Raw genomic sequence first — 27,385 nt, 5'->3', positions numbered from 1 at the left:
GAAATTTTCTAAAAATTGCAGTAATTAAAGTTTAAAATTTAGCGAGATGGTAACTCTCTGATATTAATCCTTGGAACATGAATTTACACTTTTATATAAAGTAATTCATCTCATGTTTCAGGAATTTCAAAAACATTTAACATTTCTGGCTTGGTAGTTTTATCTCTAACATAATAACATAGCTTAAAAAATAACCCAGCACAGAAGCATGATGGATGAAGACGTTTATTATCGCCTTTTATACAGCAAAAACCTGAAGGAGACTGAATACCCAGTGATCTGGAAATTGCTACAATAAAAATAATTCATTCATGGGATGAAGTGTAATGGAATCAGTAGAAATGAATTTAAAATATTAAAAATGCTCTGTGTGAATATTATAGGACTTCAGTTAAAAATACAACTTTATTTTATAAACCCACTTGAATGAAAACTATTAGTGTCTTGTGCCACATAATGACGTTTTGGTCATCCATGAACCATATAGAAGATGGTGATGCCCTAAGATTATAATGGAGCTGAACAGATTTGTCTCCTAGTGATGTCCTCTTATCATAGTAGCAGAACATGTCACTCACGTGTTTTTTTGATGCTGGTGTAAACAAACCTCCAGCACCAGTACTATTAAAGGATAGCACACACAATCATATATAGTACATGATACTTGAAAATGAAAATAGGGTGGCGCCTGTGGCTCAGTGGGTAGGGCACTGGCCCCATAAACCGAGGGTGGTGGGTTCGAACCCGGCCCCAGCCAGCTAAAACAGCAGTGACAACGGCAACAAAATATAGCTAGACATTGTGGTGGGTGCCTATAGTCCCAGCTATTTGGGAGGCTGAGGCAAGAGAATCGCTTAAGGCCAAGAGTTGGAGGTTGCTGTGACCTGTGATGCCACAACATTCTACCAAGGGTGACAAAGTGAGACTCTGTCTCAAAAAAAAAAAAAAAGAAAAGAAAATGAAAATAAACAACTATGTTACCAGTTTATGTTTACTATACGGTACTTTTTACTCTTAAAATGTGTTCTTTCTACTTCATCTTTCAGTGAGAAAAGATGAGGGAGTAGAAGACAGTGATATTGATGACCCTGGTCCTGTGTTTGTGTCTGAGTTATCTAAAATTTTTTTTAAAAGTTAAAAAATATTTTTTCAGTTCTTCGAAATATGATGTTGGTATTTAATGGGGATTGCATTGAATCTGTGGATTGCTTTGGGTAGTGTAGACATTTTGACAATGTTGTTTCTTTCCAGCCAAGAGCTTGGTATGTTCTTCCAATCATGAATGTCTTCTGAAATTTCTTTTCCTAGGGTTTCATAATTCTCTTTGTAAAGAGCCTTTACCTCTTTTGTTAGGTGTATTCCTAAGTATGTCATTTTCTTTGAAGCTACTGTGAAGGGAATTGTGTCTTTGATTTGCTTCTCAACTTGGCCGTTTTTGGCATGTACAAAGGCTACTGATTTGTGGACATTGATTTTATGCCCTGAGAAGCTACAGTATTTCCTGATCACCTCCAGGAGTTTCGTGGTTGAATCTCTGGGGTTTTAAAAGATAAGAACAGAATAAAGCTTTTAGGATAAATGTAGAAAAAAAGATTTTGTACGTCTGTAAATGTGTTTGTGTTTTAAGTTAGGTCTTATCGTAAGAGTCAAAGTTTTAAACAGGTAAAGTTTATAAGGTAAAGAAATTAACAGCACTGAATAAGAATATTTTTATAGATTTAGTATAGCCTAAGTTTATAGAGTGTAGTTTTCAGTAGTGTACACTAGACACTCACCCCTCACTCACTGACTCACCCAGAGCACCTTCTAGTTCTGAAAGCTCTGTTCATGGTAAGTGCCCTGCACAAATGCACCATTTTTTTCATCTTTTATAGCATACTTTTACTGTACACTTTTATGTTTAGGTATGTTTAGACACACACACTTATGATTGTGTTATAATTTCTGCAGTATTCAGTATGGTAACATGCACTATGGGTTTATAGCCTGGAACCAATAACCTGTACCATATAACCGAGGTCTGGTAGGTCATACTGTCTAGGATTATGTAAGGACACTCTATGATGTTTGCATAATAACAAAATCACCTAAAATGCATGTTTATATTGTATATCTATTTATTTCTAAGGGACACATTGTATGTATATAATTGTTTTCAATTATATCTATATATGTCTATTAAATACATATTATGTATGAATATATCTCTAAAAGTTTCAATCATTACTTAATATTTTCTAAAATGTAAAATATTTACAAATATTATTAATCATTTGAAAATTTATAATAAACAGAAACAAAATCATAGGGAGTGGCAAAAATTCAATAGGATAAGAAAAACAATATTGACAGTACAAAGGAAAACACTGAATCAGAATTCTAGATACATGTGACATTTTTGTAATTTAGAAATGATGTATCTTGAGAACATAGGCATGGAAAACTAGAAATGTTAATTACCTGGGTCTCATTATCTGTAGGAGGAAAATGTTTTGTTTTGTTTTGTTTCACTTTTTGGTAAATGCTAAGTGAATTGGGAACATTGATTTCTCTGTAAAGGATGTTTTGCAATATTCTCAGGAGCCATGTTATAAAGAATAAAAATCGGTTTTATGTGGCCATTTCTTGCATCAACTGCCAATAACATCATGGATATAGAATTACATTATATTTCTGTATAAGTGTGTCTGTTTGGAATTAAAGGCATATAGTCAAGTTACATAGGTTTTCATGATGTATACAAGAGGGAATGAGATTGCAATCTTAGCAGGGTAGATCATTGTAGTGTCCTTGGGACATCTGTCTCAGATATCACTGTTTAACTGTCTCTTTGATTAGAATGGAACAAGCACTGGACAACTTCTGTCTATATTCAGTACTTTATGATAATTTTTTTTTGAGCCCTGAAAGATGTGTTTGCTAAAGCATATCTTCTGGTTATAAGATACGTACTCTCAAAGTTGAATGCTTTCTTAAATGGAAACTTTTCCAGTCTCACATATAGGAAAGCTGAAAGAGATGTTTGTGTTGTAAAAAATTGCTTGTATCCTAAACCACTATAAAAACTTAGCATGACTTTTAGATAATAACCTTTTTTAAGGAATTCTTTATTTTGACAACTGGTAAAGGTAAATTTTAAATAAAATCACAAGAAAACTACATAGAAGAATATTTTGTGTTTTTCAGCAACTTGGATGGAACCACGGGTAATTATTCTAAGTGAAGTATCTCAGAAACAAAACAACAAATAGCACATTTTCTCACTTATAAGCGGTAGCTAAGTTGTTGATATGCTGGGTCATATAGGATGGAAAAATGCAGCAGTCCTCAACCTGTGGGTCACGACCCATAGGATCTATTAAAGGGTCGCAGCATTAGTAGGTTGAGAACCACTGATATAATGGATATTGGAGACTCAGAAGAGAGGAGGGTGGGAGGCAAGTGAGAGATTATGAACTATCTTTTGGATACGGTGTGCACTACTTCAGTGATGGGTATATTCAAACTCAGATTGGATGGGTAATATTCAGATGGGCATATTCAAACCCAGATTTCACCAGTATACAACTCATCTATGTAACACCAAAATATATACCTCCTAAATCTGTTGAACTAAATTTTTAAAAAGAAAAACTATAAAAAATGTTAAAGGAATTTCTTTAAACAGAAAGAAAATGATAAGAAAAATAAACTTTGAAATATCAAGAAGAAAAAAATACGATGGGAAGGGAAAATTACGATAAATACATCTTTCCCTCTTGAGTTTTATAAATATTTTTGAAATTTGAGGTAAGAATTAGAACTTTGAGAGAGCATTTTGAATGAATATTGATCATAATAATGAAGAATAACTGAATAAAAATGACTATTTCATTTGCATATTTATCTTTTTATTTATAAGAACTGTAGAAGAGGCGTATTCTTTGAAAATTAGAAGCTGTTAGAATCACAGCTATGTCCAGTAAATGCCAGGCATAGTTGGAAATGTATCACTAACATCATTAAAATATATCACTAACCTTTTAATACAGAAGTTGAAAAAAAATGGATGCACATTTTAAGAAAGCAAAAAACTGTATTAAAATCGTAACTCTAAATATGCACTGATAATATTTGTTAACTTGTATATTGTATCTTTGTATCTCTTATAGTTGCAGAAGTCAAACATGACTTGAACATTACAATTTTAAAACAGTTTTATTCCCTTTCTTACAACGTGTATACATTTTTGGCACCCTCTGTATTTATCTTTCTTGAGATGTATTTATGTAGATAGGTAGATTGAAATTTCTATAGCTACTCACTTACGTAGCTTCATTAATAACACATTGATAATACATGAAGACCTAACTTGAGAGGTCAAATTTCTTTTAATTTGTTATTTACATAAGTAAAATACAGCAACAATAACATACAATGATAAATAATACAAAACAAAATATATAGTAATAAAAATATTGTAATAATCAATAGTACTTATGGGACTGAATAGTAGGGCTACACTTAGTGAAGAGTAGGCTGGGATAGTGAGCTGTAATGATCAGAGATGCTGGGTCATATAGGATGGAAAAATGAATTAAATACCAAAGGAGGCCAAAGGAAACAGGTGGTTTAGAAAAATAGAAGGGAAATACAATGACGCAAATTTTACCAAAGTTTGAGTATAAAATGTACAGAGCCTGATGTAAGTGTTCTGAAAGCTCTGTAACTGATATAAATGTGCATCAAAAAAGGTAGAAATCTCTTTCTTGATCTCCCATCCATGGTTTACTGTGGGTATGTGGCTGCTTTACATAGTGATTCAGAGACGCAGGCTCCTTCCACGCACTACCTCTTAGAATCTGGTCACCATCCAATAGGAGGAGACAGGTCCTGGAGGAGGAATATCTGTTTCTTAAATTCTTTGTACACAAGCAGCACATGTCAGTCCTACACCAGTTCCATTGTCAATACACATAACTGCAGGGGCGCGAATTCAATGTACTGATATGCTCAAGAGAAGGAGGAAATAGTCACTGATAAACATCTAGCTGCCTTTTCTACAAGACAACTTGAGTACATAATCACATGTGAAACACGTTAAAATTTTGAAATCCTCACGACTATGTCGAGCTAATTTGAGGCAGCATTATCTTATCCAGTTTGTGCCCGAGGGCCTCTTAGACCTTATACAATCTTCCCAGTTGTAGCTTTTGCATTTTGGCCTCCTAGCTCTCTATCTCAGTTTCTAGGGAAAATTGGACCTGATAAACATAAGGAACTGTATTTATCATAAAGGACTCTGTTTAACATAGGGCATAGTGACAGCTGCCCTTGACTCAAAGCCATCTTGTCACATAAGTAACCCACCAATGGTTTTGCATTAACATTATTTTTATTTCTCTCTATGCAAATTTATGCCTTGATAATCTGTCTTGGACACAAGGCATAAGGGCCTAGAATCTGCCATTTGTTTTGCCAAACTCCCTACCATGCCTGATGTCTTTCCTCACAGTCCCAGCCAAGAATGAGACCGTGTACCTTCTAACAAACTACGTTTGAAAGGCTGTTTTCCTGCTTCTATGCCCCTGCATCTCCGTGGATGTTCCAGTGCAGGGTTCCGCCTGCTGGCCGCCTCACGACTTCCCACCTGAACTCTTAACAGATTCACAGCTGCCAATACTCATTCACCCTACAAACACCCCAATAGTATTCGGTCAGCTCCTGGGACTTTCCCATGGTGCTTCGGGGGTCTGTCCTCCCAGTCCCTTCACTGTCTCAGGGATGAATCTGTATCTAGTTCCCCAAACCACCTGTTTCCTTTGGCCTCCTTTGGTATTTAATTCAAAATGTGTCCTAAGAGAGAAAGTGGTTCATTCATACACATCAACAACTAGTCTGACTTCTGCTCCTTAGTACATTTATCACATAACAGTGACCTCAGACGAGAGTCGCAGAAAGGGAAGGAGCACAGCTGAGTCTGAAATTGTCATGTCCCTTGTATAATACATAAAATGACTTATGAGAGACAAGCCGATGAGTTTCTAATTTCAGGTTTGTCATTTAAATTCATATTTTCATCTTTTCTTCTTTTTTTAGTTGTTATTACACTTGTAAGTTTTGAACCTTAATAAACATATGTGCGTAAGAGTATATTAAAATTCTTAAGGCTTACTTGAGATTTAAGCTGACAAGAATATAATCTGTTGTAGAATGTCTACATGTATACAGATGGCCCTTGATACTATTTTCGTACCCTTGAACTGTACCACCCTGAGACTTAATTTGAAATTGCTTCATACAAGGTTTCGAAACATACATACACAGTACATGATACAACTCTTGGTTGCTTCTCAGTCCTTATGTGTCCTGCCCAAATGAAGTGGTGCCACAATGTAGAGCTGTTTAACTTAAGGTTATCATCTACATTAAATATGCTTGTGAGATTGGCAGCTGGTACTACTTATCATGGAACTTAAGTAAATGCTCATGACTTCAGGCAACTGCATGTGGAATATTTTAGCAAGTATAGAGAACCAGGTGTTTTCCAGTTGGCAGGAGTTAGCTTCAAGGCATTTCTAGGGTGACCCCCAACTGGAGAATGGCATGAGTGATCCCATCCCATCTTCAACATCTCCTCTGTCCCAACCTCTTATCCATGTGGTGTGTTTCCAGAATCAAGGGCAGATCTTTTTTTTTTTTTTTTAATGATGTTGGGACTGCCTTTATTTATTTATTTATTTATTTTTCAGGTTACATCGATTGCATTTGTTAGGTACTGGCTTATTTCCTATAGATTTCATTCATTTGTTTTTTCTAAGTGTGGTCAAAATTTAGAAAGCAGTCTGTGGTTAAGAAAAAATTCTCCATACAGACCCTTCAATATCAAAAACTCTCTACGTCATTTGTGAGAAAGATTTCACAAGACACTCATATCACTTTTGCTGTCAGCTTTCCCAGAAAAGACCCATGAATCTCTGTGCCTCATCAGTTGTCCTATTAGCTGCTACATCTCCTAATGAACACTGAACTTTGACATTGCAGTAAGTACAAGAGTTAAAATTTTGAACACAATTATTTTCTGGTGGCTTGAAAAATTGAAGTAGTTTATGAAATGGAAAAGAAGATAATCTTTGCCAAAGAATGGATGCTTAGTAAAGAAATTGAAAAAAATTAATACCAAAAAGCACGTTAATAGTCTTTTACTCCTCCACTCTTCAAGGATTTTTATCTAAAATTAAAAATAAGATAATCATGTACACAGTCAATAATACAGAAAAATGTATTTATGATATAAAAATATGGAGCATAGATATACAGTACATAGAATGTTTGATTCTGTTTAATGGTATGTCACCTACTTTATAGTATGGGAAGGGTGAAAATGAACAAAAAGTCAAGTAATGGATAAATTTAAATTTGTTTTTAGCTATTCAGAAAAATATACTAAATAAGACAAAGTACTATTTTACCAATATTATAATTCCTAACACAAGAAAAGAATGCGTGTACAAACCTTTAAGTCCAGTTCATTACTCATTAAGTAATTTAACTTTCAAAAATCACATATCCCATTTATTTGTCATTTCTCATGATCATCTGAGTACATGCGTTATCATTATCCTCAGATAAGTTCCTCTTAGTGAGGATGTTGACAAGAGGAATGAGATATTATTTCTGACAGTAAATTCAATTGACCAGCAGACTGCATGATACTTTAGAATACCCTTACCAAGTATGCCGTAAAGATCATGTTTGGTATTGTAGAACTGAATGTACTAGCTAATGTGGAGCTAATCATTTTGCATGAACCTATAAACATGCTGAAAAGCTCTAACAAAGAGTAAGTGAACCAGAAATAACACTTTAAATGGCATAGAATATTTGGTCTCATGCAAAAGTATTAAACGTTGAACGTTTTTATAACGTCTTCTTCAGACATACCAATAGAATTTAAGCAAATAAATCTAGCAGCTATCAATGAACGGAGTGTTTCAGGAAAACAGGTAGAGCTGAGGTAGAGTAGAGATTCTGACTAGGAAAAGTAATCGCAAACATGAAATGAGACCATTTCAAAGTTTAGAGATGATGATAGCAAATGTGAGGGTCCATCGACTAAAAAAAAAAAAGAAAGATATGCTGGTCATCAATTTCTTCTTACATCTATTTTATAAAATGATTTGAAGCAATAAAAATAGATCATATAAACCATGCTTAACCTATCCACAAATTAGAAGTTGAAGAAACTATTTTACTGTTACTCTCGCATTTTCTTAGTATGGAAATCTATTTTTTAAACTTGTATAATCTAAACCACTAAACACTGAAGGAAACGTATTTTTCATTGGGCTTTGTTTCTTACCATCTACAAAATAAAGTCAGCACCTTGGAAACATTATTTCAAAATGTTCATTGCCGTACTTTAAAAACGTACACAAGTAGGTGACAGCATGGAACACAGCAAAATGTACATGCTTTTAGATGTGATCGATTAGATGTTTCATTGATAATTCTCTGAAATCACTTAAAACGTAACACTGGGAATGCATTTACGCTGCAACACCATACCATTTTGACAGCTGTAATCACCTTTGCCTTTTCAGATATTTAGTAGTTTTTGTATTGACTCATTCATTAATCAGAGTCATTATTAATTTCACAATTAGCTTAAGAAAACTGTTCTGAGTTAGAATGCAAATATAACCTATGAAAGACTAAATTAACATTTTACTACTGTTAACCAAAGGCAAAGCCTCATGAAGAAAATAAAAATGACGTGACTTCGCCAAAACTTTATATTCTGAACTCTTTGAAATAAACTATTTTTAATGCAATATATTCAAAATGTTTAATTTATGCCTATAGATGAAAAAGAGAAAGTGCACCTCCTTTTCCTGCTGACAAAATAAAATGCTAGATTTATTTATTTATTTGTTTGTTTGTTTTTGAGATAGAGTGTCACTTTGTCACCCTCGGTAGAATGCTGTGGCATCATAGCTCCTGGGCCAAGTCATCCTCCTGGCTAAGCCTTCCTAGTAGCTTGTACTATAGGTGCCCACCACAACCCCTGGCTATTTTTAGAGATGGATCTCACTCTTGCTTAGACTGGTTTCCAACTCAAGAGCTCAAGCAATCTACCCACCTCTGCTTCCCAGAGTGTTAGGGTTACAGGCATGAGCCACCGTTCCTGGCCTAAAGTGCCAGATTTAAAATCTCTAGGGAAATTTTTTTCTATTAATCTGATTTTAGTAGCAGTGAAAAAAAACTAAAAAGGCTACTTAACTTTTTAGTAGACATTTATATAATTGGTAAGGTCATCTGTTTACATCTAAGGTAAGCAAATTTAAAAACTTTTAGCATTATCCTTTTAAATCCTCAGTAGTTTTGCTAATTATATTACATAATAGGACAAGTTCATTCCCAATAGTTTTCTAATTTCATCACTGAAAGAATGGCTGAAAAGAAAAGCAAAACTTGTTCATCTCTGTGACTGTAATTTGGTAAACTTTTTATTTAGCATCTTTCCACAGGCAATAGTTATGCATTAGGGTTCACCCAGAGAAATTCTGGTTCCCAACCCTGAGGGGTTTACATAGCAAATGTCACATTTTCCATGTGCAGATAAATTCATAAATCAATGTGTACAGCTCATATTGCCTGAATCTTTATAGTAAATTTTAATCAGCTAAACACATACAGATTTTGGCACACTCCATCCACTGCTATGATGAGATCAGAATATAGCAGATGTAGCTGCCTGACAAAGAAACACTGTAGTTAATGTCAGGGCGATTCTGGGTAAAATATCTTATGAAAATGTGACTAACATTTTCCTCTGATGATTCAAACACATTTTTACATTATAAAATAGAACGAGAAGATAATTTTGCTATTCATATCAGAATACTTTCAGATATAATAATAGGCATTTTCCAAAGTCTCCACAAAATTGTATTGCTTTGTGAACCTGAGAAGAGCCACATTATGTAGGCGTAAGAATGAAGAAAAGAGAAGAGAGGAGAAAAACTGGAGTATATATCATCTTGTCTTATGACTAAGAGTATATATCCGATTGTGTCATTTGAATAGAGTAGTTGAGAAAATGTCTTTACAGTGATCATAGCCTGAAATAAAATTAAAAGATTGTTGGCAAAGCACTCTCTAAGAGGTATGATGATGAACATTTCAGAATGTAAACATCGGGGGACTTGTATAGACTTTCATAGACTAATATAGACTTTCTCTATATTAATGACATAGGTTTATCAACCAACCAAAAAGATAGAATAGTTGCTGAGGGGTAAATTTGTTGACCAGAGTATGCATTCTCTGTTTGTACCTCTACATCTATTCCTCATCCTGCTCTTTGAACAAGAGGACTGTAGAGACTGTCTTCTACTGTACACACTCCATTTGGGTTGAATTAATGGGACTCTCTGGCAGGAGAAGAGAGAGGTTAGGTATTTATTTCCTTTGTTCCTACCATTCAGTTCACATTCCAGTAGTTCCTGCAATCTTTTCACCAAGTTGTAGCTTCTGTCTGGGCCTGATTCTCAAGGAAATGGCTGTCACTGGGCTCCAGAAACCTTCTCTTACCTCGTTCAGGCCTAGAGGTGCTGACCATTTCCCAGGGTTTCTGAGCATCAGATCAGAGGCTTCTTTACATTTTTGTTTCCCCACTTCTACAAATTCCTTTTGTTAAACACGCTTCCAAAATCACTTTGAGTGTTAACTTCTGTTTCTGCTCAGGGTTCTGACTAATATGTTGCCACATTAAGAGGCCTAATAAAAATTATGCATTTTGGAATAATTAAGAGGAATTCAAGGAAACCATAGAGAAAAATGGAAGGGACAAATATAGACAGAGGATGACCAGAAATAAATAATGAAGAGTCTAGTAAACCAAAAAGTATTGAAAACCTAAGGTATTTTTATACGTTTTTTCTTTTTCCTTTTTTTTTAACTTTTATTTTTACATATACATGTGGTAATTAGGTTTCCACTTTTATTGCCTTCACAAAATTAAAACAACTTAAAATTTAATAACAATAACAATGTTCAAGATAAGAACTAGAAACAAAAACCTCGTAAAGAATAAACAAACATAAATACATTCAGAAAAGGAATCAGACAATTGCTACATCAAAATATTAAGCAATAATAATAATAATGCAAAGATAGTAACATTCACCGTGTCAAATAATTTTTTTTTTTTTTTTGAGACAGAGTCTCACTTGTTTGCCCTGGGTAGAGTACCAAGGAGTCATAGTTCACAGCAACCTCAGACTCCTGGGCTCAAGCAATTCTTTTGCCTCATTTTCCTGAGTAGCTGGACTATAACCACCCGCCACAACGCCCGGCTATTTAAAAGACAAGGTCTTGACGCTGGTTGGTCTTGAACTCGTAAACTCAGGCAATCTGCCCACCTGAACTCGTAAACTCAGGCAATCTGCCCACCTTGGCTTCCACAGTGCTGGGATTACAGGCCTGAGCAGCTGTGCTCAGCCTTCAAACCTTATTTTTAAATATCAACCACAGGGTGGTGCCTATGGCTCAAAGGAATAAGGCACTGGCCCCATATACCGGAGGTGGCAGGTTCAAACCCAGCCCTGGCCAAAAACTGCAAAAGAAAAAAATAAATAAATATCAACCATAACATGAAGCACAAAACATGAAGCCCAACATCAAATAACGACACTATAGAAAATAGTTCTGATTGTAAAATGAAGAATGCATCAACTTCATTAGATAGATCTGCTGCTGTATTTTCCACTGTTTACCTTGGAGTTAATTGGTACTCTTTCAATTGGCCAGACTTTGAGAGATAAATAATAAATGCATGGATTCCTAAGGATCTCAGTTTTAAAATCAGGAATATCAGCACTTAGGAATTGCTTTGTTCTTGAAGGGATAAATAGAGAGGAAATATTTGATTAGCATAACTGTTACGGTTTGAACACGTCCCCTAACTCATGTGTTGGAAATTTCATTACTGTACTAAGAGTATTGGCAGGTGGGACCGCTAAAAGGTGATTAGGTCATTGGGGCTCCATGAATGCCTTTAACGTGCAGGAGGGGTGGGGAATAGTTTAGTTATTGTGGGAGTAGGCTCCTGACAGAAAGGGGGAAATGCAGCCACCATTGTCTCTCTGTCTTATGTGCTCACTAGGGCCACAGGTCTTCTGCCATGAGACGATACTTTCCAGATGCCAGCACCACACTCTTAGACTTTCCAGTCTCCAGAAGCATAAGCCAAGTACTTGTTTTTCTTTATAAATTAGTCAGTCTCTGGTATTCTGTTATTATGGCAGAAAAAAAAAATAAGACAAAAAAATTGGTACTTACAGGTAGGTCTGTTGTTATAACAAATCTCTGCAACATGGAAAGTTCTGGAACTGGATAATAAATAGAGGCTGGAAGAATCTGAAGAAATGGGTTACAAAAAAAAAAATCCTATTTTTCCATGAATGAAGCATTAAGAGAAATTCTGGTTAAGGCTCAGAAGAAGAGGTAAGCTATAGGAAAAGTGTAAATTTTAGAGATTGCTTCTGTGGTCATGACCAGAATGTTAGATGGTAAAGGTCATGCTATGAGACCTTAGATGGCCCTGAGGAAGTATTATGGAAAACGGGAGTAAAGGTCATCATGTTTATACAGTTTCAGTGACTTTGGCTAAATGTGTCCATGTACTAGGACTTTGTGAAATGCAGAATTTAACAATTATGAACCAGGATATTTGGTGGAAGAAATATCTAAACAATAATGAATTCAGATTGTGGGATTGCTACCTATACCTCTGTACTGCAAGACGCAAGGTGGGTGAGATATTTAAAATAGAGGTTATAATTTTTTTTTAAGGTGAAATGATTAGGAATATTCAGTCTGAACATGTAAAAGATAAAATAGCATTTTTTTGGAGATAATACTAAAGATATGGCCAAACTATCATTTCCTAAAAAGACTACCATGGATAGAAAGAAGCCGTATGCTATTCATCAAGAAAGGTCTTCAGGGATGCCCCTTTTGCCCGAGGCCCAGAGCCCTAGGAGGGCAGAATGGTTTTAGGTGTGGGGCCCAAGGCACCTTTCAAGGGCTCAATGCCCAAGGCCACATGGGACCTCTGGTCCCTGCATTCTAGCACAGCCTCCTCAGCCACCTCAGCTGTGGCTCAAGAGGGATCAGGTGTGACTCTATCTCCAGTTCAGAGGGTAGAGCCATAAACCTTGGGAAGATCCATGTGGTATTAACTCTGCAGGCTTTCAGAATGCAAGAACTGCGAGGAAATGGCTTCGTCCATGTAGATTTCAGGGAGTTGTCATGGTAGTTATGGGAGCAACCCACCACAGGAGACCCTCATAGAGCACCGAAAAGTGAAAATGTGAGGTGACACCACCACAGAGTCCACACTAGGGAAAATGCCTAATCAAGCCGCGGAAGCAGGGCAGCTCCTGAGACCCAGACCTGTAGGGCTGCCCAAGTGCAACTCCAACCTAGGACAGTCAAAGCATGGACTTAACCCATCAAAGTTAGAGGCAGAGATGTTCAAGACGCTGGGGACTAAATCCAAATTTGCCCACATGGGCAACATAAAGTGAAAGGAGGTTATTTTTATGTTCTAAGACTTAATGTTTTTCCTGCTGAATTTTGAACTTCAGAATACTTACCCTTTCTCCTTACCTATTTCTCTCTTTTGGAATGAAATTGTCAATCCTATGCATGTCCTAGCACTGCATTTTGGAAGTAGATAATTTGTTTTGATCCCATAGTTTCACAACTAGAGGGATTTGCCTTGGGACAAACCATGCTTTCAATTTCGCTCAGATTTGACTTAGATGAGAATATGGACTTTGGAATTATGAATTGATGCTAGAGTAAGTTAGAAATTTTGGAACTATTGGGATATAAGGAGTGTATTTTGCATTTCAAAAAGGGCATAAACTTTGAGATTACACAGGGAATGCTGTGATTTGAATATGTCCCCCAATTTTATGTGCTAGAATCTTATTTGCCATAGTTACAGTATGGGGAGGAGGAACTTTTAAGAGGTAATTAGGTCATAAGGGACCTACTGTCATGAATAAATTTATGCCATTATAGCAGAATTGGGTTTGTTATTGCAAGAGTGGGCTCCTGATTAAAGGCAGAAGTTCAGCTCACATATCCTCTCTGTCTCATGAATTTGCCTTCACCTTATTATGACTTCCACCATGGGATGACCTCATCAGGTACTGGCATCATGCTCTTGAACTTCCCAGCCTCCAGAATAGTGAGAGATAAATTTCTTTTCTTTATGAATTACTCAGACTGTTATTCTGTTATGGTAGGAGAAAATAAACTAGGAAAATAACCTATTTTGAAACAAAAATTGTTAAACCACACTGTAACATTCTCCACATTACATTTAATTTTATGATAATTATTCCATTTTTCTCATAATATACTTTTTACTTATTTCCCTAATATGGAATTTTCCCATGGCACTTGAAAATATAGATAACAGAAAACTTGTGAGCTGAAAGGCAAGAGAAACAATTAACAAAAAGGGATATTTGGGACATTAACATCTGTATACCAGAAAAACAGTAACATAATAAGCATAATAACAAAACTTCAGCTGGATGATACAGATTTTCAAATGTTTATGTACATTCTAGTTCAAACAAAACATTTGAAACGTTCAACATTAATTATAAAAACTTTATTTACAAGTTTAAGATTAGAACATAAACTTTTATTTTATGTATACATACATAAATTGGTTTATAGATTTATTTTCATTGTTTTACCTTTTTAATTGAAATATTATTTATATTTAGTAAAATGAATGCATTTTAATAAGAAAGTTCTAGAATTTTGAAAAAACAAAAACAACCACCTCTCCACAATAGAGGTAGACTATTTTTATCACACTGGGGAACTCTATTTCTTAGTTTATTACAATTTTTTTCTAATTCCATATGTAATGTTGAATATCGTCTAGTACCTTCTGGCCATCTATTTAAATGATAATGTGATTTTTTTTAATTGTACTGATTGATTGGTTCAATTATTGGACCAAATTTGTGCTCCCACATAAACTCAAGATGGTATTTATATACCATAATTTTGATATATTGGTGGATTTTATTATTAATATTTTGTTAAATATTTTAAATTATGTTTATAAAGGATATTAACCTCTGATTTTCTTTTCTTATATATTTGTGCATCAGATAAAAGTTGAGGTTAGTGGTTTCCGAATGTTCTTTAAAGCTAACTATGTTCAAAGTAAGTTTCTTGTTTTGTTATTTTTTCTCATTCTAATAAGGCCTGTTAACCATTTCTGAGTTGACGATATTTCTTTAAGCACTTTAGAACCATCGTGCCACTGCCATGTATCTTCTGTGATTTCTAGTGAGAGATCTGCTGTCATTCAAATAATTTTTTCCCTATAGTTGATACATCATTACTTTCTGCCTGTTTTTTAAGATTTCACCCTGAAAATTTTTTACCAGTTCAACTATGATGTATAAGCTATGGATTTCTTTGAATATATTATGTTTGAGGTTCAGTTAGATTCTTGAATCTGTACGTTTATATCTTTCACCAAATTTAGAAGCTTAGGAACATTAATTCTTCAAAACATTATTTTGGCATTGTAGTATTTCTCCTCTCTTGGGATTATAATAACATAAATGTTAAATATTTTGTCTTTAATATAATGTCTTTGTCCCAAAAGGTTGTGCATTTTATGCTCAATGTTTGTTTTCTCTGTTGTTGTAAAATTTCCCAATTCCGGTTGAATATTGTTTAAATTTCCTAATTTCTATTGACCGGTCTTCAAATTCACTGCTTTTCTTTTTTCCTCTGAGTTCTGCTATTCAGTTGTTATCTGTGAAATAATTTTTAATGAGTAAGTTATTATTAATAACTTATTACATTTCTGAATGTTACAGGGGTACAAATGTTTTGATTCACACATTACTTTTTTACAGTTTGAGTCAAGGTTATAATTGTGTCCATCCCCCAGACTGTATGTGTTGTATCCATTAGAGTGAATTTACCCATCTCCTCTTCACCCCTTTCATGTGTTTGATTTAATTTAATTTTACTACCATTTTTACACATGCATGTTTATCATTTACTTCCAGTTTAAAGGTGAGAACATTTGGTGTTTGTTTTTCCATTTTTGTGATACTTCACTTAGTAGCATGGTCTCTATTTCCATCAGGTTGTTACAAAAGATATAGTTCACCAGTTTTTGTTTTGTATTTTATGGCTGAGGACGACATGATGGTATCCATATACAAAATTTTATTAATCCATTCATGTTTATAATTGTCAATTATGCTGCTATAAACATTTGAATACAAGTGTCTTTTTTATTTAATGACTTCTTTCTCTTTGTGTAAATACCCAGTAGTGGGATTGTTGGATCAAATGGTAAATCTACTTTTAGTTCTTTGAGATATCTCCATACAACTTTCCATAGAGGTTGTACAAGTTTGCAGTCCCATTAACAGCATGTGTTTGCTTGTCTTTTTGATTTAAGTGTTCCTTTCTCTCCACATCCATGCCAGCATGTTGTTTTGTGACTTTTGAATGAAAGTCATTTTAACTGGAGTTAGGTGATGTGATATTGTAGTTTGGATTTAGATTTCCCTGATGATGAGAGATGTTGATCATTTTTTCCATTGGTGTATCTTCTTTTAAAAAGCTTCTGTTCATATCCTTTCCCTAATTTTTAATGGAGTTGTTTGACATCTTCTTGCTTATTTGAAAGGGTTCTTTGTATATGCTGTTTATTAGCCCTTTATTGTATGTATAGCATGTAAATATTTTCTCCCATTCTATAGGTTGTCTATACACTCCATGGATTGTAACCTTGGCTATTCAGAGCTATTTAATTTAATCAGGTTTTATTTATTTATTTTTGTTGTTGCTTATTATTGCTTTTGGAATCTTCCTTATAAATTCTCTGCCTAGGCTGATATCTATATGCATTTTCTCAACCTTTTCTGGAATTCTTATAGTTTCATGTCTTAGGTTTAAGCCTGTTATCAATTGTAAATGAACTGTTGTGAATGGTGAGAGATATGGATGCTGTTTTCAATCTTCTACATGTGACTATTCACTTTTCCCAGCACCATTTGTCTGTTTTGTCAAAGATCAGATAGCAATATGAGGGGTTGTTTTTTTTTTTTTTTTTTGAGTATGTCAAAGGCTAGTACTTTTATTTATTTATTTTTTTATTGTTGGGGATTCATTGAGGATACAAGAAACCAGGTTACACTGATTGCATTTTTTAGGCAAAGTCCCTCTTGCAATCGTGTCTTGACCCCAAAAGGTGTGGCACACACCAAGGCCACACCCCCTTCCCTCCCTCCCTCTCTCTGCTTTTCCTTTCCCGACCCCTCCCTCCTTCTTTCTCTCTCTGCTCTCCACTTCCCTCACCCCCACCATGTCATTTATTGTCATTAATTATCCTCAGCAATATGAGGATGTTTTTATATCTGGTTTCACAGAAAAGTGTCTCTGTTCCATTACTGTGCTATCTTGGTTACTATAGCTGCATGGTATAGTTTGAACACTGGTAAAGAGGTGCATCCAGATTTGCTCTTTTTTTTTTTTTTTTTTTTTTTGTAGAGACAGAGTCTCACTTTATGGCCCTCGGTAGAGTGCCGTGGCGTCACACAGCTCACAGCAACCTCTAACTCCTGGGCTTAAGCGATTCTCCTGCCTAAGCCTCCCGAGTAGCTGGGACTACAGGCGCCCGCCACAACGCCCAGCTATTTTTTGGTTGCAGTTTGGCCAGGGCTGGGTTTGAACCCGCCACCCTCTGTATATGGGGCCGGCGCCCTACCGACTGAGCCACAGGCACCGCCCCAGATTTGCTCTTTTTGCTTAATGTTGCTTTGGATATTCAGGTTCTTTTCTAATTCTTATAATGTGTAAAATTATTTTCTCTAGATTGGCAAAAATGAGGTTGGTATTTTAATTGTGATTGCATTGAATCTGTAAATCACTTTGGGTAATATAGACATTTTAATAATGTTGATTCTGCTGATCTATGTGCATGATATGCTTTTCCAATTGTTAACTTCCTCTATGAGTTCTTTCCTAGGTGTTAGAGAATATATGATCCTCTCAGTAAATTGAATAATTACATGTAAAAACCTGAAAACAGACATAGAAAACTCTTTTGACAAAATTCAGTGCCCTTTTATTATAAGAACTCACAAAAAAATAGGCATAATGGAACAAATCTCAATATTACAAAAGTCATATATGACAAACCCATAGCCAATATCATACTGTATGAAGAAAAATTGTATTCATGCCTGCTAAGAATTAGAACTAGAGAAGGTTGCCCACTATCACCACTTCTGTTTAACATAGGGTGGAAGACCTAGCCAGAGCAATCAGGCAAAAGAAAGAGATCAAGTATATCAATATGTGAAACTTGGTAAATGGTCTGTGAAGCTAATGAATGATGCCCCATGATTATATCAATGTACAAAGCTATGATTTAATAAAAAAAAAAAAAAGAAAAAAGAGAGAAAGAAAAAGTCAAACAATTGCTCTTTGCTGATAATAAGATCCTATATCTAGACAACTCTCCAGACATTCTACCAGGAGACTTCTGGAACTGACAGATAAATTTAGCAAAGTCTCAGGGTATAAAATCAACGTATACAAACCAGTAGCTTTCATATACACTAACAATAGTCAAGCTGAGAAACAAATAAAAAACTTAATACTTTTGGGCCGCGCCTGTGGCTCAAAGAAGTAGGGTGCCGGCCCCATATGCTGGAGGTGGTGGGTTCAAACTGATCCCTTCTCAAAAATCATTATGCTCATTTCTGGACACCTGGGGTAAAGAAGAGACAGGTTTAGATTTCCTTAAAAGTTTATCTGTTCTTTCCAGTCTCAAGTTTGTTAATCCCAGAAATCATAGCATAAAATTTGCTTCAGGAAATAAACATTAACCTTTCTAAATATTTCTCAACAATTTGATGAGTTAGTGTCATGCAGACAATTATCTCTAGAAAACCTGTTTCTTCAATAAACATTATAAAGAAATACAAAGCAAAATTATCAAAAATAAGGATTTCAAAAAATTCTCATTTATCATCCCCAAAATTTTGCAAAAGACTTTGGCAAAATATTTTAATTTTGAAATCAACATTTTTAAAATTCAAATAGATAAAGAGAGACCTCTTGAGTTTTCTTGTTCACAGTAGAGTTTTGGATGATGCTGGACAACTTTAAATGCATAATATAACAGAAGAAAATGAAATTAGTTTTATCTTCTAAGTGTAGTTTAGCGAACATTTATCACTTTACAGCTCATTAAACAAGTCATATTAAAAGAAACATACAACATAAATTCACGAATGACCTAAAATGCAAAACTAATGAGGTCAGATGTGTTATTCTAATACCAAAATATCAGTTATGCAAATGTTGCATAATCTTATAGTTATTTAAAATTACCAAAGTAATTCTTCTCTCAGGATTTTTGTTGTCATTGTAAAGGTCAATCACATTTAGATCAAGAAAGATATTTGTGCTTTATTCATTATGTGTAGAATTTATCTAAGTGGCCTTTTGGGAATACTTATGAATAGGCTTTTAATAATCTCTTGCAGTTTAATAATTACCACTTTTCTTGTTGTTAGTTGAATTTACACATGCAAATAGAGCATTGATTAATGAGCTTTTTTACATAATCAGAAAGATTGCCAATGATTCTTCTCCACAAGAGTTTCTCAGTAAGTCACCCATTCTATAGGTACTTGTTATTTTACTGACCAAATATTAGCTGCCTTCATAGATTTCAGCTCCAATTTTTGTGTCTCTATCCCCATGAGTGCCAACAGCTCTACTAATTTCTTCTTCTCTTATGTCTTGCCTTCTGCCTACCTTCTCAGCTTGATGCCCTTCCCTAATTAAGACTCATCAAATGATTCAAGGGCAAAGGGATGTGTGTGTCCACACACGGAAACACACACACAGGCACACAGCCCTACACTTTCATTTTCTCAAGGATCCTTTCTCTTCAAGCCTCAGCACCTTTACCGTGACATTGAAGAAAATTTTTAAAATCCAATTTAGAGTATAAATGTCTAAACACAATTAAATAAGTGGGTGAATGCTATGTTAACCAGTTTGATGTAAATGTTCCATATGGCATATAAAAACAGCACATTGTACCCCATAAATGCAGTAATGTACACAGTTATGATCTAATAAAAAATTTTTTAAAAAATCCAGTATTTTGGTAGTGGCAGAAGCATTGGTCATCTACAAGACATCCTGTCATACCCAGAGGGGAAATTCCTATGGTTTTCATCTACTTTTACTTGATTTCATAGAGAGCAAAGTATCATTTTCTATTTTTTTGTCCTTTTGGGTTTCCACCTCTATGAAATGTATGTTCATAACTCTATACTATTTTTCCACCTGATTGTCTGAATTTTTCCCAATTTTTAAAATTTACTTATATATTTGAATAAATAATGTATCATAACTTTTAACTGACACGTTTTCTCCCACAAATTGCCCATAGAATGTGGGCAACATTTTTCATATGTTAAGGGTTGCCTTTTTTTGAGTAGTTATTTTAAGATGTCAGATTTAATGGCGCTCAATATTTTATTCATATCTTACCCAAATTTATTAAATAGGAGGCTTAATTATGTGTTTTAGCCTTTCTTTTATAAAAATAAACATTATAGTCTACAAATTTCCCCCCAAATATGACCTAGCTGCCTTAAAAGTTTCAACATGTTTTAGATTTAACTGCCTGAAATTGCCATTTTATAGTTCAGAGTTGTGAAAAATGACACTATAGCATATTTAAACCTAAATACTATGAGCAGTATTAAATATTTTATTATTTTAAATACAGTAAAATTCATTCTTTTTAGAGAACAGTTCTGTGAGTTTAAGAAATTTACAAAGTTAGGTAGCTATTAACTTAATCAGAGTATAAAATAGTTCACTTACTCCCCATAAATTCCTGTGCTATTTTATAATTCAAACCTTCACAAATCTCTAATCCTTGCAACCAATGACCTTCATTTTTGCCTTTAAAGAAAATGATGTAATTATAATCTTATAGTATGCAACCTTTTGTATCTGGCTTCTTCACACTTGATCTCCTAAGGCCAAGAAGCGAAATGAATCTGGTTTCTTTTCATTGGAGGATCACCCTGCTATCATGTTCATTTTGTACATTGCACCTGGTATAAACTGAAGCTCTTTTTTTTCTTTTTTTGGAACACCATTGTTGCAGTTCAGTTTGTTGGATAGATTATTCATTCGGCACTCAGTAATGTTTATAGTTTTTGAAAATGAGTGATCCATATATGCATTAGTCTATCTTTTTTAATTCTTGTCTGTCAATTTCCATATCAATCCTTTGTGAATATTAAAGTTTCTTGATCAACTAAGTTTTGAAATCAGGTTAAATGGATTCACCATCTTTGCTCTTCTTTTTAAGTATCTTTGGAAGGATATATCAATATATTAGACATTTTCCACTCACCTTTCTCTTATATTGACTTTTCCATCATATTTTCTTTCTCATCTCTCATCTGACTTAGAAGTAATTTCTCAGATTTATGCTCCAATTCAAAAATTCTCACTCATAAATATGTATTCTATGTTAACCTATTCTTTGGGTTCTTAACTTTGGTGATTATATTGTTATTTCTAGAAATGCTATTTTGTCTTCTTTCAATCATTATGGTCATTTGTCATTTTGAATAATCTGTTGTTTTCTGTTCCTATTTTCAATTTCCTCATTTCTTTATCACTACTTCACATGTCTGAAAATTCAACACACAGAGTCACTGAAAATCTGAATCTGCTATTTGACTTTGTTGCTGATGACTCTTGTTCATGGTGTGCTATTCATCCTGTGTGTGTTTTATTCTGAATCTTCATTAACTTGAACTTTATCTATAGGAATTCATTGAACCTTACAATTTGTTTCTCTAGGCAGGAGAATGGCTTTTTGCTTCTCTCAAGTACCTAGTAAGATAACAATTATTTTTTTAATCATAGCTGTGTACATTAATGCGATCATGGAGCACCATACACTGGTTTTATAGACCGTTTGACACATTTTCATCACACTGGTTAACAAGCCTTCCTGGCATTTTCTTAGTTATTGTGTTAAGACAGTTATATTCTACATTTACTAAGTTTCACATGTATCCTTGTAAGATTCACCGCAGGTGTAATCCCACCAATCACCCTCCCTCCGCCCATCTTCCCGCCTCCCTCTCCCCTTCCCCATATCCTTAGGTTATAACTGGGTTATAGCTTTCATATGAAACCCATAAATTAGTTTCATGGTAGGGCTGAGTACATTGGATACTTTTTCTTCCATTCTTGAGATACTTTACTAAGAAGAATATGTTCCAGCTCCATCCACGTAAACATGAAAGAGGTAAAGTCTCCATCTTTCTTTAAGGCTGCATAATATTCATTGGTGTACATATACCACAGTTTATTAATCCATTCGTGGATCGATACCCAGAAGACCAAAAATCACATTATAACAAAGATATTTGTACCAGAATGTTTATTGCAGCCCAATTCTAATTGGTCAGTCATGGAAAAAGCCCAAGATAACAATTCATAATCATTTTAATGTAATTTTTCTCTGGGATTTGCTGTACCGTGCAGGGAATGTATATTTGAACCCTTAGATTTATGAAGGTAGAGCTTTCCTAAAGGTTCTCAGAGAATTGATTTATTTCCTGTTTGGATCTGTGGCCAACATCAGACAAGTTTCCCTAAAACAACCCTTTGTCACCTGGTGGAATTTACACACACTTTTACTGAAACTGTAACATCTGTATTTTTCTAGTGCTCTTATTTCAACATCAGCTCCCCAGGTAGCACAAATGCCCTACCCACAGCTGTGGTAGCACATTGACCTCATTTATTTCAACTTTTTCTTAATATGTCTACAGGGAAATTTTTTTTAACTTTATTTCAAATGCAGCTATTTCTTTTATCTTTATAGCACATAGCACTCCTATATTGTTTATAATTAATTAGCTGATTATAGGCAACATTAAATTGTCAAATATTTCCAGATAAGACAGAGAGAAACAACATGGAGAGAAGAATAGAGAAGTCACACAAAGAAGAAGGTGTAAAAAGTGTGGAAGAAATTCTAGATGACGTGGTAATTTTTAGTTCTTGACCCTTTTTGACTCCCTTACTACAGCTGTGACTTTTGATTACAGAAGACAGTGCTACCTTCTTACAAAGCTCTCCTTTTGCCTAGTCTAGGCCAAACTGCGGCTTCTCAATTAACATCACTAATACCAATTATGAGCAGTCTTTGCTCCCGGCTTCCAGATGCAGACATTGTACTCTGTCTTTGGAGTCACCGGTTTTCTAGTTTGCCTCTCTCCTACATAATACAAATAAATAGTCTGGGGAATTTGCACATGATAATCTCAGTTTATTACTTACTCAATTAAAGGAACTTTTTTTTTTTCCTCAAACCATTTCTGTCACCCTCACCAATGGCCAATGGATCTTGGATCCTGAGCCACCTGCAAAATATTAAAGCCAGACATCTTATTTTCTTTCTACACCCGTTCTCCTTTCATATTTATCATCCAGTTACATGCACTACAACTTATTTTTTCTCTCTTGTTTCTCTCCACAGCCTATGTCCTCTCCTTCTCTTCCTATTTCTTTCTCCTTCTTCCTTTTCACCTTCATCATCTTCTAAGTAATGGGGAAACCATTCCTTTAATTCCTCTGCTTGCTTTTTGTAGTATAGAACTCTTTTTCTTCACTTTCTTCAATTAATTTAAAGGAACTATTATCTAAACCACTCTCTGTCCAAAATCATCTAATTGTGTCCTGTAGACATCCTGTGTCACCTGTCTGACCTAGCCACAATCCTGGACACATCTGAATGTTCTCAGCACTACATCCACACTGCTGAATACATGTGCTCCTGGGGATGGTCCTGCCATCACATTTTTGTCAGTAAAATTTCTGTTCATTAGACTAAAGTGAGTCCTCCATGATGTCAGATAATCCTCAGATTTTCCTTTTATACTTTAAAATGGCTGTTCTAAATAAGATGCATTCTCCTTGAGCATTAATCCCATTACTTCATAGCAATCAAGGGCTCAGTGAAGGGAATTCCTTTATGTCAGCCAGAAGGCCTGAATTTACACCCATATCCATACCAGTTATTCTATTTCAATGTCCATCTTGAACTATGTGTTAGTAGTCCTGTCCACCTCAACATATGTCCTTTGTAAATAAATATCCTCTCTTATCAACCTCTTTTTTTTCTATAGCCCCTTTTCATCAGTATTTAAATATGTTAAGTTTATCCTATGTAAAAGAATAAATGAAAAGAATGGCATTATTTGAACATATGATTCCCTCAAAAAAATTTTTTTTTTTACTTTTCCCTCTCAGATAGTACTGTTTTAAAAATCTACAACTTTAGCTCTTCAACTGTAAATGATAGGCAATATTATTTTTTAAAACACTTTTAAAACATTTTTTTAAAAATGTATGATTATTTTTCAACTGCCAATAATTCTTTAGTCCTCCATAGTTTGGTATCAATCTCTACCACCTCAAGGAAATTGCCTTCATCAGGTCACCAGGAACCTCCTTGTTATTAAATATAATTGATCACTGGCAGTTTCATCTTCCTTTAACTATCAGTAGTATTTCACATTGTCAATTCTCTTTTTTTCCTTTACATTTCATTTCTTTGGCTTCTGTAATAGCATACTTTGACATCCACTTTTCAAACCATTTTGTAGGCTTCTCTTATATTAGCCTATCATTCAACTAAAGATGTTTTTGAATCTGTTATCTACTTTTGTAAAACACTGTTACTACAGATCTTACTTATAACTGTGGCATGTTCGACACATGAAACTTCATCTCTATAATTAGTTTCACAACTGAAACTTCATCTCTATAATTAGTCCCCTCTTTTATACTACTATTTTGATGCACAAACTTCACACATCCTTAAAAATTAATCATTATAGTAATATAACCCTCTTTAATCCTGTTTCATCTTCTGTGTTTAAGATACAATCAGACCTTTGACTCACTCCTTAAAATTATTTGCATTGTTGTTTAGTTTTCATTATACTTAATGTCAGAATAATATTGTCTCTGTTCTTTGGTTCTGCTCAGGGGAAACCAGCAAGTAGATGGTCAAACATAAAAACCATCCTTCTTGCTTAATCCACATATGTTGTCAATGTGGTGCATGAGCAGAGATTTTTGCAGTGATTATTTCAAAGACTAAATAGAAGGGGTGATTTTGGCCCATACAGTCTTTGAACATTATTACTTATTGATTCCAAAATTGCCCTCAAAAGTTAATACTTACGCTACCTCAGAAAGCATTTTCTATTTTTTCTATAGTGAAATATTTGAGAAAAATTTCCCCTTAATGTGAAATGTGATGAGTTTCCAACTCAAGCAATTGCAATAATGGAAATAATTGCTTTGATACCTCCCCCAATAACCAGTCTAATTTAACAAAACATACATTGAAGGGTCCATAAAATTGAAAACCTTATGTAAATTAGAGAGCTCTGAGTCATTCATTGTAGAAAGGAATAACCTATGTAGTCCTTGATAGGGAGAGAAATGACTCCCAAGATTTGGAAGTTACTTTCAGCCCATTGTTCTCCATACTTTTGCTTCTACTTTCTGGGAGGAACTTTACTTTCCATTACTCTCCATGGTATATCTGGAGAGAGTTGGTAAGAATAGAGCAGTTTTCTCAGTTTGTTTCCTGTGCATGAGAAAAATAAAATTGTTTAAATATATGAATTACTAATATGTTATTAATATTTTAATATAAACAGTTCTGTATTTCATAGTGTTTAACATTAATTAATAGTGATACAACATATCACTCAAAGCCACCATAAAATTGTTGTATTGATATATAACAGTCATACATATTTATGGTGTACATGTGCTATTTTTTGGTACATACATACAATGAAAGTATAATGATCCAATGATGATAATTGGGATATCCACCACCTCAAACAATTGTCATTTCTTTATGTTAGAAATGTTTCAAGGCTTATCTTCTAGGTATTTTAAAATTTATAATAAATGTTGCTATAGCTCCACTTCTGCATTATTAAAGACTACAATTTATTCCTTCTACCTGGCTGTATTTTTATACCATTAACCAATATCTATTTAGTTCCTCTCAACCATATACTTTGCAGCCTCTTCGTAACCATCATTTTTTAACAATACTTTGTAACCATCATTCTATTATTTACTTCTACAAGAATTTTTTTAAATTTCAGAATATTAGGGTTTACACATGTTTTGTTTACATACTTTGTTTTGTTTCTCTATAGATTGAATCAAGGTTATAAGTGTGATTTTTTAGCTACTCCATATGAGTTAGAACACGTGATATTTTTCTTGCTGTGCTTGGATTATTTCACTTAACACAATGTGCTCCAGTTCTAGCCACTATTTGAATGACAAAACTTCCTATAATTGACAAGATTTCATTCTTTTTATGGCTGAACAATATTCCATTGAGTATATTTTCCTATCTAGTCATCCATTACAGGACACTTAGATTGATTCCATATCTTGACTATCATGAATAGTGGTGTAATAAACTTGGGAGTTCACATATATCTTAAATATACCAATTTCCTTTCTTTTGGCTGAATATTCAGCAGAGGAATTTATGCATAGTATGGTAATTCTAATTTTCAGTTATTGAGAAGTATCTATACTGTTTTCCATAGTGGCTATACCAATTTACGTTCCCACGAACAGTGTACAAACATTCCACTTTCTCCACATTCTCACTAGCATGTGTTATTTTCTGTGTTTTTGATAATAGCCATCCTATCTCAGGTGAGATGATAGATGATTGTGGTTTTGATTTGCATGATTAATGGTGTTGAACATTTTTTCATAAAACTGTTAGCCATTTGTATGTCTTCTTTTGAGAAACATCTATTCAGATTATTTGCTCATTTTTTATCATTCTTTCTTTAGCTGCTACTGAGTTAGATTTCCTTATATATTATTGTTATTAATCTTTTGTTTGATATACTATAAAACCACCATAGTTGACCACCTCTCTACATTGACCACTTCCTTAAGTTGAGCTAATTTTCACAGACTGGACATGCACCACATGTACATATCACTATAGAAGGCCTAGTTCCTTACATTGATCCCCTCTGTTGACCAGTTTATTAAAGTCCCTTAGGTAGTCAACTTACAGATGTTCTACTGTATTTACTAAATAATACAGTATGTCACACAAGTCACCATAAAACTTTTCTTCCTTTTAGTTTTAACTTTTTCTACCCAATTAGTTGTTACTATAAACATCATATTCCTT

This window comes from Nycticebus coucang, chromosome 5, assembly GCF_027406575.1.
Source record: "Nycticebus coucang isolate mNycCou1 chromosome 5, mNycCou1.pri, whole genome shotgun sequence".
Lineage (NCBI taxonomy): Eukaryota > Metazoa > Chordata > Mammalia > Primates > Lorisidae > Nycticebus > Nycticebus coucang.
Note: the sequence above shows the minus strand (reverse complement) of the source record.